The sequence below is a fragment of the Saccostrea cucullata genome, unplaced genomic scaffold, assembly GCF_032062105.1.
Source record: "Saccostrea cucullata isolate Sc308-1 unplaced genomic scaffold, CSIRO_AGI_Scuc_v1 ctg604, whole genome shotgun sequence".
NCBI classification, from domain to species: domain Eukaryota; kingdom Metazoa; phylum Mollusca; class Bivalvia; order Ostreida; family Ostreidae; genus Saccostrea; species Saccostrea cuccullata.
Window position 1 is genome coordinate 84260 of NW_026928921.1, and position 19867 is coordinate 104126.

Genomic DNA, 19867 nt, shown 5'->3' on the forward strand with positions numbered 1-19867 from the left:
AAGAAAACTTTTTACCTAGAAATATTTTGTTAAGACATGTAGAACAAAAGAAGTGTAGAATTACACGATCTTTCAAATGATATCTCGAAAAAAGGGCTGGCCCCTAAAATGAAGGGCCTAGAGGGGCCGAAAGTATTTCCTTTATATCTCAAAAAGTATTGAGAATTTGTAATACGTCAAAGAAGCAAAGTTGTACAAAATGTCAAGTTTTATCTAATGTGGTCGTCGAAATATGTCCGGCAAGGTCACTTCCGGTCAAACCGGAAGTAGTCAAAAATTGCATATTTTTGCTGTTCTTGACAGGTTTTTGGATATCATATGTCACTGGAAGCTTAGATTATAATTTTCCATCCGTCTACGGTACTTCCGGTCCAACCGGAAGTTGCCAAAAATGGCTTAATTTTGCAATTATTAACATAAATTTGGAGGATTAAACCATTTTTTGACTTCATATGTCTTTTTTTTCTTAAAAGAAAGTTACTTCCGGTCAAACAGGACGGAAGACCTACTCGTTGCTTTGCAAGGAGCTCGGCTCTAGTTATTTTTCTTCTTCTTCCTGGGTACTTTTTTGTCCGCGAGTGATCTTGTAAACTGTTCATCCGAAGTAGGTAAAACCTTTTTAGGGTTAGTAGACATGTTATGTAGATTTGCGGAATCAAGGTCATTTTCCGCGCACGTGCTTGCAAGAGCGTGCACGTGCAACACGTGAAATGACCAGTATAATAGATATAGCCGTAACTTTTCTATTTTTTGACTATATGCTTTGAAACTCATAATATAAGTATATATTAGTTGTATATGCATAATGACATGTTCCTCGCGCACGTGCTTGCAAGAGCGCGCACGTGCAACACGTGAAATTACTAATATAATAGATATAGCCGCAACTTTTTTATTTCTTGATGAAATGCTTTGAAACTCATAATATAAGGATATATTAGTAGTATAGACATGATGACATGGTCAAAATAGCAAGATCTCACGAGCATGCACGTGCGCTTCGCTCTGATTGGCTGAAACTAAAGTCTCAATATTTTTCATGTTTCTTGTGATTATCTTTTGAAATTTTGAACGAAGTCTTAAATTATAAAGATCTACAGCATGATATATAAAAATTTTCATGAAAGCATGCGCATGCGTGCGTGCTGCAATCTGATTGGCTGAAACTTTAAATGGCTATATCTCCTTTGTTTTTTGACGAAATGCTTTGAAATTTAAAAGATAGTCATGCAGTAGGATATCCTACAATACGATATAGAAAGAAATTCATGAAATCACGCGCATGCACGTGTGCTGCAATCTGATTGGCTGAAACTTTAAATGGCTATATTTATTTTGTTTTTTGACGAAATGTTTGGAATTTTAAAATATAGTCATTCATTAAGATATCCTTCAATACAATTAAGATAAAAATTCATGAAATCACGCGCATGCATGTGTGCTGCAATCTGATTGGCTGAAACTTCAAATGGCTATAACTCCCTTGTTTTTTAACCAAACAGGATGGGATTTAGAACATAGATAAATATAAGGGACTCCTACAAGAAGGTGTATTCATCATGCACTTGCTTGCACGTGCCTGCACGTGAAATGAGTAAAATAAAAAATACACTCGAATTAGTGTATTTTTTAATACTTTTGGATAACATCTTTGATATCAAGTATATTAAAATATATAGATAGTGTAGACAAGATAATATGGCCGTTACGCACATGAACAAGCGTACAATGCTTTAATATAAATATATTTTGTGTTCTTCTGGGAAGACCTTGATAAGTTTAAATTCCATTAAGTATTTCTTATTTAATAGAGATTACAGGGAATATGGCACCAAAAGGGAGTTGGGGAGCGTTTGGGGAACATCTGTAACGGTCCCCGTTACAATTAGCACTAGTTGAGATTTGGAATGCATGTTTTATTTTTCACATTCGAGCACAATTATTTTATTTCTCGCATAGTCTTAAAATACGGAAGCTCGTTGAGGCCAGTTCATAGAAAGAAATATTTTTTATTGCGTTTAATTGCAATAATTTTTGCGTTTAAACGCAAAACATTGCGTTTAATCGCAATAATTATTGCGTTTAAACGCAAAAGATAGCGATTAATCACAATAATCATTGCGTGTACTTTGCATTTAATCGCAAAAGATTGCATTTAAGCGCAATAATTATTGCGATTAAACGCAATAATATTTTTGCGTTTAATCGCAATAATTATTGCGTTTAATCGCAATAATTTTTGCGTTTAAACGCAATAATCTTTGTATTAAAAATTGATCATTTCTATTGATCTTTGAAGAGTGCAATGGCCCCAAGCTGATATGTTGTAACCTATAAGGAAAATTGTATATTGTTAAGCTTTATAGAATCTGATTCTTCTGAACAAGCATCTTCTGAATGGTTAAATCACTGGTTTGGATTTAAAGAGGAGAAAGAAGTGTCGGTCTGTAAAAACAAAGACAACCTAAGAAAGAAACAAAGCTTCAGCATGTATAGATATTTATATTCCTGTTAAAGTTTTAATGACATTTCCTATATTGTTTTCTCTACTATTAAACTTTAAAACTATGCAAACAATTTTAAAGGATTTTCGAAATAAAAGACCGGAAAAGAAATAATGATTGAAAAACTATCACTCCACGTTGCGGTCACAAAGTTTAAACCCAGTTTTTTGTATATTCACAACCTTTCCTTTGATCACATACAGTAAAGAAGAGAACACGAGAATTTATGAGATGGAATCATATGGAATCAAAAACAAATCAAATGAAAACAGATTGGCCGATGTGTCCTACCAAACTGATATGTCTATTAATACCAGTGACACATTCTTAATTAGCTGAGATTGTTTGCCTTGCTTTGTTGTTAGCTTTACAGCATTTTGATGTTTATTTGAATGTTACTTTGCATCCAATTCTTGTGTATACTGATCACAACCCCCTGACATTTTTGCATAAATTGTCAAACAAGAATCAAAGACTGATTAGATGGAGTTTGTTGTTACAAGAATACAACATAACAATTAAGCATATCAAAGGCAAAGACAATGTTATTGCAGACGCCTTGTCAAGAGTATCGTAAACATACTAGATTTTGTATTAATGTACATGTTTTACAATTTAAGTTTTTCATTGACATTCAAACTTTTTAAGGGGGGAGGTGTTGTGAGATGTGTATTGTTTCATTATGTATATAATTAGTAACATTAAGATTCTTGAACATTCCAGAGTGGTCAACATGTTTGGTCATTTTATCTAGAACATTCTTAAATTTTGTGTTTGTCCAGATTGTTCCAGTAATATCATGTTTTAACAATTTCTAGAATATTCTAGATTTATATTATTGTATAAATACCCTGTCAAATTCGATGCATAGATATACTTTGTCGTATAAGCATTATTGAGATATAACTGGGATATATATTTTCACTGGGACATTGTGTGCAGCAACGGACACTCTGATGTATGTATTTTTAGATTCTTGCTAAGTTTGTACTTTATGTTTGATATATTTATTATATATTACTGTAAATAAATTATTGTTAAGTTTAAATTGTGTTATTGATCTTTGCTGGCATTTCGGGTAATTCTGACCCATAACAGAATTGGGGGCTCGTCCGGGATAAAGAATTTCTTGCACTTTTGCAGTTTATTGTCAGAATTTTTGTTAATTGAACCGTTAAATTTAATTATAAGCCAGCAGAAATCAACATGGTGTTTTCGGTCACAGACTTTCTTAGTTCACCAAGTGTTCAGGTTTTTGATACGTTAAAAAAGGATGACTTGATCGCATTAGGTTTGCATTTTGGGTTAGATGTTAAATCCTCTCAGAAAAAGCAAGACATTAGAATTAAGGTTGCAAACAAACTAGTAGAAGAAAACATCTTTGAAAAATACGATCTTCCAGAATATACAGTTAAATCAGAGTTAGGCTCTTATAAAATGGCAGAATATCAGTTTCAATTAGAGTTAGAGAAAATGCGATTTGAAAGAGAAAAATTAGAAAGAGAAAGAGAAGAACGAGAGAATGAACGAAAATTTGAATTAGACAAATTAGAAAGACAAGAGCGAGAAAGAGAAAGACAAGAGCGAGAAAGAGAGCGTGAAATGAACTTTGAATTAGAGAAATTAAAATTACAGAACCAACCAGAACCGTCAGTTGTCAAAACTGAATTTGATGCAGCAAAAAATATCAGATTAGTTCCAAAATTTCAAGAAAAATCTGTAGACAAATATTTTCCACAATTCGAAAAGGTAGCAGAGAATCTTAAATGGCCACGAAATGTTTGGTCAACAATGTTACAAAGTGTACTGGTTGGAAAAGCGGCTGAGGTATACTCTGCACTAGGGGTAGTTGAGAGTTCAGACTATGAGAAGGTCAAAGCAGCAATATTAAAAGCATATGAATTAGTACCTGAAGCGTATAGACAAAAGTTCAGAAAGTATAGAAAGTTTGATAATCAAACATTTGTTGAATTTTCACGAGAGAAAGAAGATTTATTCGATCACTGGTTTAGATCTAAGAAACTTGATAAAACTTTTGCTAATTTGCGCCAAGTCATCCTGGTAGAAGAGTTTAAGGAATGTGTTCCTCAAGATTTGAAAACACATTTAGAAGATAAGAATGTGAAAACTCTTGAAGAGGCAGCAGTCATATCTGATACTTATGCTCTGTCTCATAAAAAGAATTTTGTTTCAAGATCTCAGACTAGCAGTAATTCTACCAATTCAGACACATATAAAAAGAGTGGTTCAGGGTCTCAGTCTTTCACAAGTTCCCAGTCTCCATCCCAAGGTGGTTTTAAGTCCGGTTCAGGACGTGTTGAAGGATCGTCTGGAATAGGGTCGCTTCCTACTTGTAGTTATTGTAAGAAAAAGGGTCATCTGATCAGTGAATGCTTTAAACTTAAGAGAAAAAATGATTTTGATAAAACTCAACCACATGCTTGTGCGGCAGTTAGAGGTGATAGAGAAGCCTTAGTTTCGATTTGTTCTGACACTCCTGATGTCCAGGGTTCACAGTCCAGTTCTATTGATTCTATGGAGGATTATAAGCCCTTTATGTCTCAGGGATTTGTTTCACTCGGTGACTCTAGCGAAATAAAACCTGTCCAGATTTTGAGAGATACTGGTGCTGCACAGACGTTATTGTTAGAGGGCGTGCTTCCTTTGTCTGAGCAGACTTCTACTAGTGGGTCAGTTTTATTACAGGGTGTGGAGCTAGGCGTCATTGATGTTCCCCTGCATAGAATTAGTTTGAAGTCAGATTTAGTTACTGGACCTGTTATCGTAGGTGTTCGACCTACTCTTCCCGTTCCAGGCATTTCTTTGTTGTTAGGCAACGATCTGGCTGGTGGAAAAGTTGTACCAGATCCTATAGTTTGTGAGAAGATCACTCCAGATGTCATGTATAATGATGAAGATGATGACATTTATCCAGCCTGTGCTGTTACTAGAGCGATGGCCAGAAGACGAGAAATGGAGGCAGACCATACTCAAGCCTTTGATGAGACGAATTCCTCTGTTGATATTGATTTGAATGACACTTTCTTATCTGACCTTGATGGCACTCAAACAAGCATGGAACCACACAATATCAAGAAGCAAGAGAAGAAAGAATTTTTACCAAAATTTGGTGGTGAGGATGATGAGTTTCATCCACTAGTTAGCCAAGGCAAGGACATCCTCAGCCGAGAACGTTTACTCTCTGAACAACATAAAGACCCAGATATCATTCAACTTAGTAAGAGGGCACTTCCACCAGAAGAGGCTACTAAAGTTGGAAAATGCTTCTATATGAAAGATGGCATCCTTATGCGAAAATGGCGACCACCTGATGCTTCTCCAGATGAAGTGTGGCGTGTTGTTCACCAGATAGTGGTCCCAGCTGCTTATCGTCGAGATGTCATGAGTTTAGCTCACGATACACCTATGGCTGGTCATTTAGGTATCAATAAGACTTATAATAGGATTTTGAGTCATTTTTATTGGCCTAAGCTAAGAAAGGATGTTTCGAAGTTTTGCAAGTCATGCCATGTCTGTCAGATGGTAGGTAAACCAAATCAGAAGATACCATCTGCTCCTCTCCAACCCATTCCAGCTTTTGAAGAACCGTTTAGTCGAGTATTAGTGGATTGTGTAGGACCTTTGCCTAGGACCAGATCTGGAAACCAGTATTTACTTACCATTATGTGTACATCCACTCGATTTCCTGAAGCCATACCTCTAAGGAATATAAAGGCAAAGAGCATAGTTAAGGCCCTAACCAAGTTTTTCAGTTTTGTAGGAGCACCCAAGGCAATTCAGTCGGATCAAGGCTCAAATTTTATGTCGAGGTTGTTCCAGCAAGTCATGCATGAGTTGGGTATAAGGCAATATAGATCAACTGCTTATCATCCTGAGTCCCAGGGAGCGCTAGAACGTTTTCATCAAACCCTAAAAACAATGCTGAAGACCTATTGTTACCAATATGAAAAAGACTGGGACGAAGGGGTTCATCTTGTGCTATTTGCTGCACGAGAAGCAGTCCAGGAGTCTCTTGGGTTCAGTCCTTTTGAATTGGTGTTCGGACATACAGTTAGAGGTCCTTTGAAATTGTTGAAGGAAAAGTGGCTGACTGAGACTAGTGATCTTAATCTTTTAGATTATGTGTCTGATTTCAAAGAAAAACTTTACAAAGCTTGTAAATTAGCACAAGAAAATTTGAAGAATTCTCAGATGAAAATGAAAATGTGGTATGACAAAGATGCCAGAAATAGGGTGTTTAAGCCAGGTGATAAGGTTCTTGTATTTTTACCTATTCCTGGTCATCCTTTACAGGCCAGATTTTATGGTCCTTATGAAATTGAAAGCAAGATCAGTGATGTAAACTATGTAGTTAAGACACCAGGTCGACGTAAAGAGAAACGGGTTTGTCACATTAACATGTTAAAAGAGTACTAGTATTTTGAAAGGTGTGACCGAAATTCTGTAAAACCAGTTTCCACTTTAGCCAATGCTAAGACTGTTCAAAATTGTATTGAAAGTGATACGAGTGTAGAAATGAATGAGAAAGATTGTAATCAGAGTGTTCGCTTGAAAAATTCAGAAATTTTGGCTGATTTTGATGCCAAACTTGGACATTTGAACATTCACCAAAAAGAACAAGTTAAAAACTTGATGAATGAGTATCATCAAATCTTCTCGGATGTTCCAAAGAAAACTAATGCAGCTTGTCATGATGTTATAGTTGGCGACGCTCTGCCTATCAAACAACATCCGTACCGTCTGAATCCAATAAAATTGCAGTACCTAAGAAGGGAAGTGCAGTACATGTTGGACAATGACATTGTTGAACCTAGTAAAAGTGATTGGAGCTCACCGTGTATTCTTGTACCAAAACAGAACGGTTCTTACCGATTATGTACAGACTTTAGAAAGGTGAATTCTGTTACCAAAACTGATTCATATCCAATACCTAGAATCGATGACTGTATTGACAACATTGGAAATGCGAAATTTGTCAGTAAATTTGACCTGTTGAAAGGCTACTGGCAAGTACCGTTAACAGAAAGAGCAAAAGAAATATCTGCTTTTGCTACACCAGATGGACTTTACCAGTATAAAGTAATGCCTTTTGGCATGAAAAACGCACCGGCTACATTCCAAAGGATGATTCACTCCCTTCTTCAAGACCTTGAGGGATGCGAGGCCTACATTGATGATGTCGTCATATATAGCAACACATGGGACGAACATCTCCGAATCATGCGTGCTTTATTTGACATTTTAGCTAAAGCAAACTTAACTGTGAATCTTGAGAAGAGCGAATTTTGTCATGCTTATGTAGAGTATTTAGGTCATAAAGTAGGTCAAGGTTATGTTACACCCATAATGGCTAAAGTGGAAGCTATTGCAAAGTTCCCGATTCCTACAAACAAGAAAGAATTAATGAGGTTTTTGGGCATGGCTGGGTTTTACAGAAAATTTTGTCCAAATTTTTCCTCAGTAGTTAGTCCACTTACAAATCTTTTACAAAAGAGGGTTAACTTTGAATGGACAAAGGACTGTGAAAAATCCTTTCATAAAATCAAATCTATCCTGATGAGCAACCCAGTTCTGTCAACTCCAGATTTTTCTAAGCAATTTAAGCTTACTGTTGACGCTAGTGATGTTGGAATCGGGGCAGCTTTGTTTCAAGAACATAGTGATAATGTAGATAGAGTTGTTTCTTATTTTTCAAAGAAACTTACAAAATGTCAACGAAATTATTCTACTATTGAAAAAGAATGCCTTGCTTTGTTGTTAGCTTTACAGCATTTTGATGTTTATTTGAATGTTACTTTGCATCCAATTCTTGTGTATACTGATCACAACCCCCTGACATTTTTGCATAAATTGTCAAACAAGAATCAAAGACTGATTAGATGGAGTTTGTTGTTACAAGAATACAACATAACAATTAAGCATATCAAAGGCAAAGACAATGTTATTGCAGACGCCTTGTCAAGAGTATCGTAAACATACTAGATTTTGTATTAATGTACATGTTTTACAATTTAAGTTTTTCATTGACATTCAAACTTTTTAAGGGGGGAGGTGTTGTGAGATGTGTATTGTTTCATTATGTATATAATTAGTAACATTAAAGTTCTTGAACATTCCAGAGTGGTCAACATGTTTAGTCATTTTATCTAGAACATTCTTAAATTTTGTGTATGTCCAAATTGTTCCAGTAATATCATGTTTTAACAATTTCTAGAATATTCTAGATTTATATTATTGTATAAATACCCTGTCAAATTCGATGCATAGATATACTTTGTCGTATAAGCATTATTGAGATATAACTGGGATATATATTTTCACTGGGACATTGTGTGCAGCAACGGACACTCTGATGTATGTATTTTTAGATTCTTGCTAAGTTTGTACTTTATGTTTGATATATTTATTATATATTACTGTAAATAAATTATTGTTAAGTTTAAATTGTGTTATTGATCTTTGCTGGCATTTCGGGTAATTCTGACCCATAACAGAATACCTAAGGAATTGATTAATGGCTGCGTTAAAAGTGTTGGGCTCTAAAAGCTTTTAGAAACTTGGTTGTTAGGATGCCATTGTTAAACTTAAAATCTCACAAACTGCAACATTTTCAAAAAGACACAAAACCAAACGGCTCTTCTTTGAAGAATCGGATCATACTAGTATTTATTATAATCTTTGCGATTTAACACACAAAAAATATTGCGATTAAACGCAATATTATTGCGATTAAACGCAAAACTTATTGGACCTGATACACGTATTATTTCATTCACTGTATTCATAAATTCCCAATAATTATTAAATTCAATCAAAAAAAAATTATTTTTTGAATTCTTATATCAACCTAGAAATAATATTTACAAATACTAAAATTCCCATTTCGCCTTAGTACTTTTTCACTTTTTCTTACCTATATTTCATGTAGTTAAGCCGAAATGGGAACACACCCTTACAAAGTAGTTTTTTAATATCATAGATTCTTACCATTCCCACTATTTTAGTTAGTTATTCTGGAGCAGTTACTTTCAACAAAGAGTAACTCACTAATTGAGCCTAAATTTAGTTAGTTATTCTGGAGCAGTTACTTTCAACAAAGAGTAACTCACTAATTGAGCCTAAATTACAGAATAATAGAATCGAACATTGTTAAAGAGGTCCATAACATAGGCATCAGAACCGGGGGGCTAAAAGGGGGGGGGGGTAGCCCCCTTTTTTTGCAAAGATAGACATAATATAGGCATTGAGAATTGGGATCTACCTTTTTTTGTTGGTTAAGTCCCCCCCCCCCCCTTTCAATTTGCTTCCGATGCTTATGCATAACAATTACTAGATCAGGCTTTGATCCAGAAATTTATTCCATGGACAGTCAAAAACAAATTCAGCCCAGATATTTCTTAATAAACTCTTTTCTAAATGATTAAAACCTATTTTGTCAGGAAGGGGGTTGGTGGTGATTGACTTCAAATGATTCATATTCTTTCATATCTATGATTTTTCATATTCTTGACAGTTTTTTTGTTTTCTAGTGGGGGGAGGGGGGATTCCAAGGTCATTTTCAGGTTGTGAAGTGTATGCATTTAATGACTGCAAATTTTCCAGGGAGGGGGTCAAACCTTTGGATCTTTGCATGCTAGATTTATCTAAATCAGGCTTGAATTAGCTATATAGCTTTATTTAGCTGTAAAAAAGCATCTTTTTGCTTATTTCAAGGAGTTTTTTTTAAATACATAAATAGGTTCCAACTCTTTTCAATACAAAATTTTATTCATACAGTACTCTATTACCTTAAAGTTACTTAACAAAACTGCAATAAAAAAGTGTGGGTGGATGGAGGGGTGGGCATGAGAACCAGAATTTTAGTTAACAACAACCCCCCCCCCCTTTCACACACACACACACCCTTTCACACACACACACACACACACACAACCCCCCTGTTCCTACATGCCTGCAAGTAACTACTCAGTATAGCCTTTAATTGCAAATATGATGTGATGATGTGGATAAGCTGCAACAAAAGTACACCAAGAATATATTATTTTTTTACCTCACCTGAGTTGAAATTCTGTCAGGTCACCCATGTTTGTCCTTCTGGCCGTCTACCATTCCATCTGTAAAGTGATCACCATTTTTATACTTTTTCTGAAGAATCATGCACTGGCCCAATTTAACCAAAGTGAACACAAATCATTTGTGCATGGTTAAATGGCCAAATGGGATTCTAAATCTAGCTTCTTAAGGCCCTTAAGGGTACCCTAAATGTGAGGAAATAATTTTTTAAATTATAGTTTATCTGAATTCAAAGTATGTAATTCTAAAATAAGTACTTGAAAAAAAGTGAGGAAAAATCCAAACATTTGAAATCTAAATACATGTATAAGCAAATTAAATATGTATAATTTCTAGATATTTTCTTAACACAACAAAGTTGAGATGGGCATATTCTTTACCCACATTGGCATTGATTAAACTGATTATATAAAGTTAAAGTAGCAAGTCAAATTCTAAGTAGCTATAAGCCCTACCTATACCAAACTACACAAGGGACCAGACTTGCATGCATCAGAGATCGATGCTTGGGATGCTGACACTGACCTAAATTTTCTGAATGAGCAACCAAGTTAAACTGCATAACTACAATGGCTATGGTGCAGTGAGAAAACAGCTTAGCAGGTTTGCTTCAGATGCTGAGTCTAGCATACATTAGATTAGAATAAATGAAAATTTTTGAAGATTTTGGAGCAGAGCCATTTTCTAAGTAATGGGTAACTACAAGGACTACTTGTATCTAAACTTGCATAGCTAATATTAAGCTGACACATCATAGAATTCTCAATACAGACCATATCTGACCAATATTTCTTGATAAATGACATGAATATCAAAGGCTTTGATTTGATCCATTGCAAAATATTTACATTCCAATGTCTTAAATTAATTTGTCCGAGATAAAATTACAATTTTAATGTACTTTATTTCTACATAAATGTACTGGTTCATCAATAGGCATGGTTAAAAAAAATCACATGTGGGGCGGGACAAATATAGAGACAGCATTAGAAGATTTGCAGATTCAAGAGCATGTTACCGGTAATGTAAAGATCGATATAACTGTCAGATTTTTAGCTCACCTCAACGAAGTTGGGGGAGCTTATGTAATACCCTCGGCGTTGGTGTCGGCGTCCCGGGATAAGGTTAATTAAGTTTTTTGGAGCAGTTTTCTTTTTAAGTACTTCTGTGTCCTATATTGATTAGACATGCATGGAAGATGGTTCTAGTGTGTAAATTTCATTGTACCAGTCAAAGTTTCAGATGCTGCAATTTCAGCAAAGGAATGACCAGGTCAATGTTTCTGGAGCAGGTTAACATTTTTGGTGCAGTTTTTGGTGGAGGTCTCATTTCTGAGTAACTATAAGCCCTATGTTGACCAAACATGCATGGATGGTACATCTAAGGATGCATACTACCAGACTTGCTTTGGATGCTGAATCTGACCTACATTTTCCGGTTAAGTGAACAGGTTTAAGTGCCCTATAATGACCAAACTTGCATGGATGGTACATCTTAGGATGCATACTACCAGACTTGCTTCGGATGCTGAATCTGACCTACATTTTCCAGTTGAGTGAACACGTTAAAGTTTTTGGTGCATGATTCATTTCCAAGGTACTATGAGCTCTATAGTGACTTTAAACCTGCATGGATAATACATCTTAGGATGCATACTACCAGACTTGCTTCAGATGCTGAATCTGACTACGTTTTCCGGTTGAGTGAACAGGTTCAAGTTTTTGGTGCTGGTCTCATTTCCAAGTAACTTTGAGCCCTATAATGACCAAACGTGCATGGATGGTACATTTAATGGTGCATTCTACTAGGCTGGCTTCGGATTCTGAATCTGACCTACATTTTCTGGATTAGTGAAAGTTAAGCTTATCTTTTTATACAGGTTTCATTTCCAAGTACCTGGTAACTCTGAGCTCGAGATCTATTTTGAGCAAACTTGCAATCTTAGGATGCACACTAATGGACTTGCTTCAGATGCTGAATTTGACAAACATTTTCCAGATAATTGACCTCGTAAAAGTTATGGGTGCAGGTCTATTACCAAGAAACTATAAGGCTTACTAGTATATAAACCAAACTTGCACAAATGATGCATCAATGGATAAAACTCTCAAACTTGCTTCAGATGCTGGATTTTGATTACGTTTTCATGATGAAGAACTAGTTTGAAGTTTTTATATACCGGTATATGAGGTTTATTCCAAAGTATCAAATCAAAATTGCAAAAATTTTGGATATACACTTTTTGTTGGTTAATTGAAAGACTTTGCCTTACTTAAAGACATTCGTTGAGGTGAGCTCTGTAATCTCTAATAGCCTATGTTTTGATTTCATAATGATGATCAATTGATTGGGTTGCATGATAATTTTATGCGTAAACACCAAATTATTATGCAACCCACTTGATTTATCACACAGGAAATCAAAAAATTAAACACTCATTCCTTAAATAAATATAAACTTAATCCTACCCCAGCTTAACACTTATACGTTGATAAAAGTATTGCACCTACATAATGCGGGAATGCACATGCTTTACCACTCATGCATCAGATACAGCATCTGCCTTACCTGGATGAACTAATCTAAATTTTTCAGGTGAATTAAAAAACAAGGATATATAGCTGGTCCATTCCCAAGAAACAATAGATCCCACAAAGGAACTTGCTTGGATTTGCTTCTATTAAATAACCAATGCATATTATATACAAGAACATTCATTTGGTGCGAGACTAAATTGCCTGAAGTTATGAAAGCTTTTATTGAGCTGACATGTTTTTAAAATCTATTTTTTTTTGAATTGATAATGAGGTAATTGCAGGCGTGGTTGAAATATTTTTTTACTTGGTCCATGGCAGAAGTTAGGCAGGGTGGATGGGTTAGTGAGATACATGTTAGCTAGATCATCAATTAACCTAAATTCAAATTAAGTATGACAACATTAGCCAATTCATAAGTAAATTACCAGTAAGTAAATCAAAAACATATTTGGAATCTACCATAATTTGTGTTTTTAGAGCTTTGCACGGCTAGGGGATAAAAAATACGAGTTTTAGAAAAAATTATATCTAGCTGAAAATCATATGAATTTCTTTTTATCCAATGTTTCGTACATAACTATAAAACCTGGTACATAGAAATCCACTAAATTTAAATCACTCTTGTGCAAAATCTATTGTGACTTCAAAACAGTATGAAATCAATTAAAAAACAATGCGGGTTATCCACAGGATAAAGGGTAAACATGAGATCTTCATCATTGGAGATGGTGGACTTGAAGGCATCTGGCTGTTCATCATTGGAGAGGGTGGAATAAGGACTTGGAGGTGGCTGGCTCTTCATCATTGGAGGATTTGGAGGGGGCTGGGCATATTGGATTGGAACAGCATGCCAACAACGCTGGAAAGGAGGTATTTCTTAGTAATTAAAAAAAACAAGGTAAGGTCGTTTCATTATCATTTTGGCACTCCTACTAAGTACTAACATTTCCCTCCCCTCCCCCACTCTCAGCACCTCTTTTATAATATTTTTGTTTTGATTTTTTTATTCTGTTGTTTTTTCTTTGTCTAATCTTCTCTGTTCTCTCTTTGCCGGGACTTCATCGTTGGAGATGGTGGACTTGGAGGTGGCTGGCTCTTCATCGTTGGAGGATTTGGAGGAGGCGGGGCATATTGGATTGGAACAGCATGCCAACAACGCTGGAATGGAGGTATTTCTTAGTCAGAAAAAGCCAAGGTAAGATCGTTTCATTATCATTTTGGCACTCCTACTAAGGACTAACATTTCCCTCCTCCCCCTCTCTCAGCACCTCTTTTGTAATATTTTTGTTTTGTTTTTTTATTCTGTTGTTTTTCTTTGTCTAATCTTCTCTGTTCTCTCTTTGCCGGGACTTCATCTTTGGAGATGGTGGACTTGGAGGTGGCTGGCTCTTCATCGTTGGAGGATTTGGAGGAGGCGGGGCATATTGGATTGGAACAGCATGCCAACAACGCTGGAATGGAGGTATTTCTTAGTTCAGAAAAAGCCAAGGTAAGATCGTTTCATTATCATTTTGGCACTCCTACTAAGGACTAACATTTCCCTCCACCCCCTCTCTCAGCACCTCTTTTATAATATTTTTGTTTTGTTTTTTTATTCTGTTGTTTTTTTACTTTGTCTAATCTTCTCTGTTCTCTCTTTGCTGGGACTTCATCGTTGGAGATGGTGGACTTGGAGGTGGCTGGCTCTTCATCGTTGGAGGATTTGGAGGAGCTGGGCATATTGGATCTGAACAGCATGCCAACAATGCTGGAATGGAGGTATTTCTTAGTCATTAAAAAAGAAGCCAAAGTAAGATCGTTTCATTATCATTTAGGCACTCCTACTAAGTACTAACATTTTCCTCCCCTCCCCCACCCTCAGCACCTCTTTTCTAGTAGATGTTTTTGTTTTTTATACCCCCCGCAAACGAAGTTTGGGGGGTATATAGGAATCACCTTGTCTGTCTGTCCGTCTGTCTGTCTGTCCATCTCTCTGTGCAATCGTGTCCGGTCCATATCTTTCTCACAATGGGACATTAGAATCTACTCCACACTAAGATTGCTCATGACCTAAGGGTGTGTCATGACCTTGACCCAAGGTCATTTGGGGAAGTTCAAGGTCACTGGAAGAAAAAATTTCATAATTTGTGTCTGGTCCATATCTTTCTTATGGATAAAATTGGTAGGTTCAAATTTCACACAAAGATTGCCCATGACCCAAGGGTGGTCATGACCTTGACCCAAGGTCATTTGGGGAAGTTCAAGGTCACTGGAAGAAAAATTTCATAATTCGTGTCCGGTCTATATCTTTCTTATGAAAAACTTGGTAGGTTTTCATTTCACCCAAAGATTGCCCATGACCTAAGGGTGTGTTATGACCTTGACCCAAGGTCATTTGGGGAAGTTCAAGGTCACTGGAAGAAAAATTTCATAATTCGTGTCTGGTCCATATCTTTCTTATGGATAGACTTGGTAGGTTCTAATTTCACCCAAAGATTGCCCATGACCCAAGGGTGTGTCGTAACCTTGACCCAAGGTCATTCGGGGAAGTTCAAGGTCACTGGAAGAAAAATTTCATAATTCGTGTCCGGTCCATATCTTTCTTATGGATAAACTTGGTAGGTTCTCATTTCACCCAAAGATTGCCCATGACCCAAGGGTGTGTCGTGACCTTGACCCAAGGTCATTCGGGGAAGTTCAAGGTCACTGGAAGAAAAATTTCATAATTCGTGTCCGGTCCATATCTTTCTTATGGATAAACTTGGTAGGTGCTCATTTCACCCAAAGATTGCCCATGACCCAAGGGTGTGTCATGATCTTGACCCAAGGTCATTTGGGGAAGTTCAAGGTCACTGGAAGAAATATTTCATAATTCGTGTTTGATACATATCTTTATTATGGAAAAACTTACTTCTGAAAAAGCCAGTGGGGGGTATTTTGTCCCGTTTGGACAGTTCGAGTTTTATTCTGTTGTATTTTTCTTTGTATAATCTTCTCTGTTCTCTCTTTGCCGGGACTTCATCGTTGGAAATGGTGTAATAAGGACTTGGAAGCGGCTTGCTCTTTCATCGTTGGACGGGGCTGGGATCTAACAACTTTAACAAACTAATAACAAATAACTCTAACAAATTACAAACCAATCACTCTTAACAAACTACTTAAAATCATCCTAACAAATCATCCTAACAAACTACAGGTAAACTTCGGTATCTCGACATCGGATATGTCGACAACCTGGGATATGTTGACGTCCGTCCGCGGTCCCAGCATTATTTACTATATAAATGATTTGCAAAAACTCTGATATGTCGACCTCGGCAATGTCGACTACCTCGCCTATCTCGACGTACATTCACAGTCCCGAGAGCAAAATTTACCTTGTATATGTCAACATCTGGGCAATTTTCTGCTCTACTTAACCAAATTGTTTGTCAGCTGGTCGCTCGTCATGCATGGATGACTCAATCCATGTATCTCAATGTCGTCAGAAATTCACACCTTTCACAACCATGTTTTGACTACATATTGCTCTGTAGAAATGTGTTTGTAGGGAATTCCAAGCCCTCTCGTTGTCTCCGAGATGTTAATTATTTAATTTCAGCTTGAGTAATATCATCGATAAATCTTCTTGATTCTGCGTAAATGTAAAGCCATTTATTTATGACAAAATCTAACAAACCTTAAACATTTTAATTTATTTAAAAAAGTAACTGAATGACAATGAACAATATATACATTGAATTCAATTTAACTTAAAAATTGTGGTAAAAATGCATTCAACAGGATGAGGAATCAATCAAATCTACGACATGCACGACTATTGTATAAGCCGTAATATGAATGCATATGTAACATCAAGTTTGTTTAATGCACAATCACAATTAAATTTTGGTTTTAAAATGAAATGAAAATTAATGATTATGAAATAAAAAAGAAGTGAAATGAAATAATTTAAAAAATATACGCATTAATTTTTTCAGTATCTCGGAAGTCGACTTTGTACCGTTTCGGTTTGGAGTTTACAGAGCGCATTTTGTATCCTGTTCTGACAGTGCTAGTGGCACGCGGATCAAATGCTGGATGGAAAACGGTTTTAGTAAAATGAGAATATCTTGATAAAAAAGAAAGCATTTCATAAACCGGTTTGGAGTTTATAGAGCGCATTTCGTATCCTGTTCTCATAAATATAGAGGGATAGCTGAAACTAACGAGCTACAGTCTAATTGAAGACATGTAGGTACCTGTAGTCACACGTCTGTTCAGATTAGGTCTATGGTTTTGCTATGCAGTAAAATTAAGAACGTTGAGTCGCAACTCTGATATCTCGACACCTCGAATATCTCGATCTACATTTTCCAACTGTCCCGTCGATGTCGAGGTAACGAAGTTTACCTGTACATACAAATCATCATAGCAAGCTACTAAAACTACTAACAGTCTGCTTAATGTTGTGTGACGCGTCTAGTGTGTTGGTGTTAGTGTCTGTGTGCTTGTCACCTCTCACTTTCAACCATCACCGCTGGCTAGCAGAAATGCGAAAAGGGAAGCAATTTGTAAGTCTTCCACTGCCAGTACATAGCCTCTCCACAACAAGTCCTATGCGATGCCTCCATGTGGAAGCAGATGGATACCAGGCACCATTTGGTCCCAGGCTAAGTTCGCAAGGGCGCTCATGAGACTCGAAAGCCTTGGCTGGCACCTCATTTAGGAGATAAAACTGATCACAGCCCTGATTAAGTAGATGACTCAATTGATATAAGTGCTGGTTATTTATACCTGTTAAAATAGAGGTAAAAACTTTATCCATTATCTTTCATTTTTATTCAAATGAAGAACTTTCAAGGAGAGATTAATATACAAATAAGTGAAAGATTAATGACATCCTTTAAAAATTTTCTTTTCAAGGACCACTTGAATAGGAAAGGCGACACTATTGTGAATCATGCTCAGGTAGCATAGATTCAAATTTACTCAAATCAAGACCCGACCCCCCCCCCCCCCCCCCCCCGGGATAGAAAGGAACCACAATGGGGGGGGGGGTCAAAAGATACATATTAATATACATATGTTTCCTCTTTTTTGAAGTTTGAAGAATTTGAGACCAAACCAAGTGGGAATTAAGCAGATTTCATGAGAGCCTAGTTTGCTTGATATTATCAATAATTGGGACCCTTCAGCTTGGTATGACAAAATTACTGAGATTACTGATTTTTACTTTTTTCTAATTTAATAATTACTGTACATCTTGTCTCATTCTTTTACAGAAAATATAGGACTGAAATATTTAATTTTAGAGCTGGGACATCTGAGATGATTTATGGAGAAGCAGGACTTGCAGATGTCCAAATCTCCAAAGCACTCAAAGAATGGTGTTGATGTTTTGTTGATGAATGTTGAAAAGAGCATTTGCTCGTAACAGCTGGAAATTAATGCTGACAGATGTTGACCCTCCAAGATGTAAAGATGACCAGCTGCAGCCAGACAGGAATTGATGAAAACAAAAGGAAAAAACAAGATTGAAAGATGCTGACCTTCCCAACAGCAAGACTTATTATGATGAATAACTGTCACTGATTAGGTAGGTAACAAATTAAAATATTATCCAATGTCTATTTTTAGAGAAAGTACAGTAAAAGGATATTCTATAGCTATATAATTTTTCACTTTGATGGAGCTGTATCATTTTTATCCCCTGCTTTCATAACAAATCTCATTCTTCTTTCCATCTGTCACAAAAACATTAATCTTGGTCATACTGTAGAAGTACTTTTTTCCGCGTGGTATTAATTTACGCTATGTACGCGGTCACAAATTTTCCGCGGAAATTTGTCCAAGCGTACTAAATATAAATGTAAGGCATATAGTGACAGTCTAAGAAATCCGCGTAATTTTCTACTCGCGGATTAAACAGAAATTGAGATTCCGCGTAATTATGACCCCGTGGAAAAAAGTACGTCTACAGTATCTTTTGAATTAGAAGAGATAAGACTTTCAAATAAGATTAGAAGAGAGAAGACTTTCAAATAAGCTTTCAAAATCATGCCGACATTCGCGGGATTTAAGACGAAAGTTGAGAAGTTGGTTACCGATCTCGATCAGAATTAAGATGAAGATAAACAAATAAAAAAGTCGAGGTGGGGGTAAATAATCAGGCGGGCGGGGATGAGAATCTAGGAATATATTTATTATGGTCTTAGTTATCGCGTTATCCATTTCAAAAATACTACAGTTCAAAATAAGTCAAGAAATTCATTCATCTAATAGACAATTTTTCAATCATGAATCTAACTGCTCCCACTTATGACGTCCAGCACTAGACCTTTTAGTCATTTTTGTAGGTCTACTAAAGGCTTCTTCCATCGTATAACTAGTCCATCAATCTTTGAAACTCTTTAACTTATGTATAAACCAGTTTTCCATATATCTGTTTGACAAGTGTTGTTCCCTAGTCCCCAGCTCTTTTCCTGTATGAACAGGGTCACACCCTGCTCCACACAACACTGAGTGATAATTTGGTGCACCACATTATCGCCCGACATCGCCATTTTTGACAATATCTAACATACAGTGTTTGTGCATATAACATATTTTTCTTCTTTATAATGTCAGAGCATTTATTTTTTCCACCCAAGAACTCTAGATCATACAGTTTCTAAGAATTTCATTTTAATCATATTATATTTTCGTATAGGCGGATAATAAAGAAAACATCAGTGGCTGTCTGTCAATGCAAATTTTGAAAGTCAAGAATTT

General features: G+C 36.1%; 1 protein-coding gene across 1 annotated transcript in view; it reads left to right on the forward strand.

Moving 5' to 3' along the window:
- The first annotated feature begins 767 nt into the window (after positions 1–767).
- Positions 768–19867, forward strand: part of LOC134279230 (protein angel homolog 2-like) — a 128680-nt gene continuing 109580 nt past the window's right edge. The window contains exon 1 of the mRNA XM_062761582.1: positions 768–781. The gene's annotated coding sequence lies outside the window, so the exon portion shown is untranslated. The remainder of the gene's footprint in view (positions 782–19867) is intronic.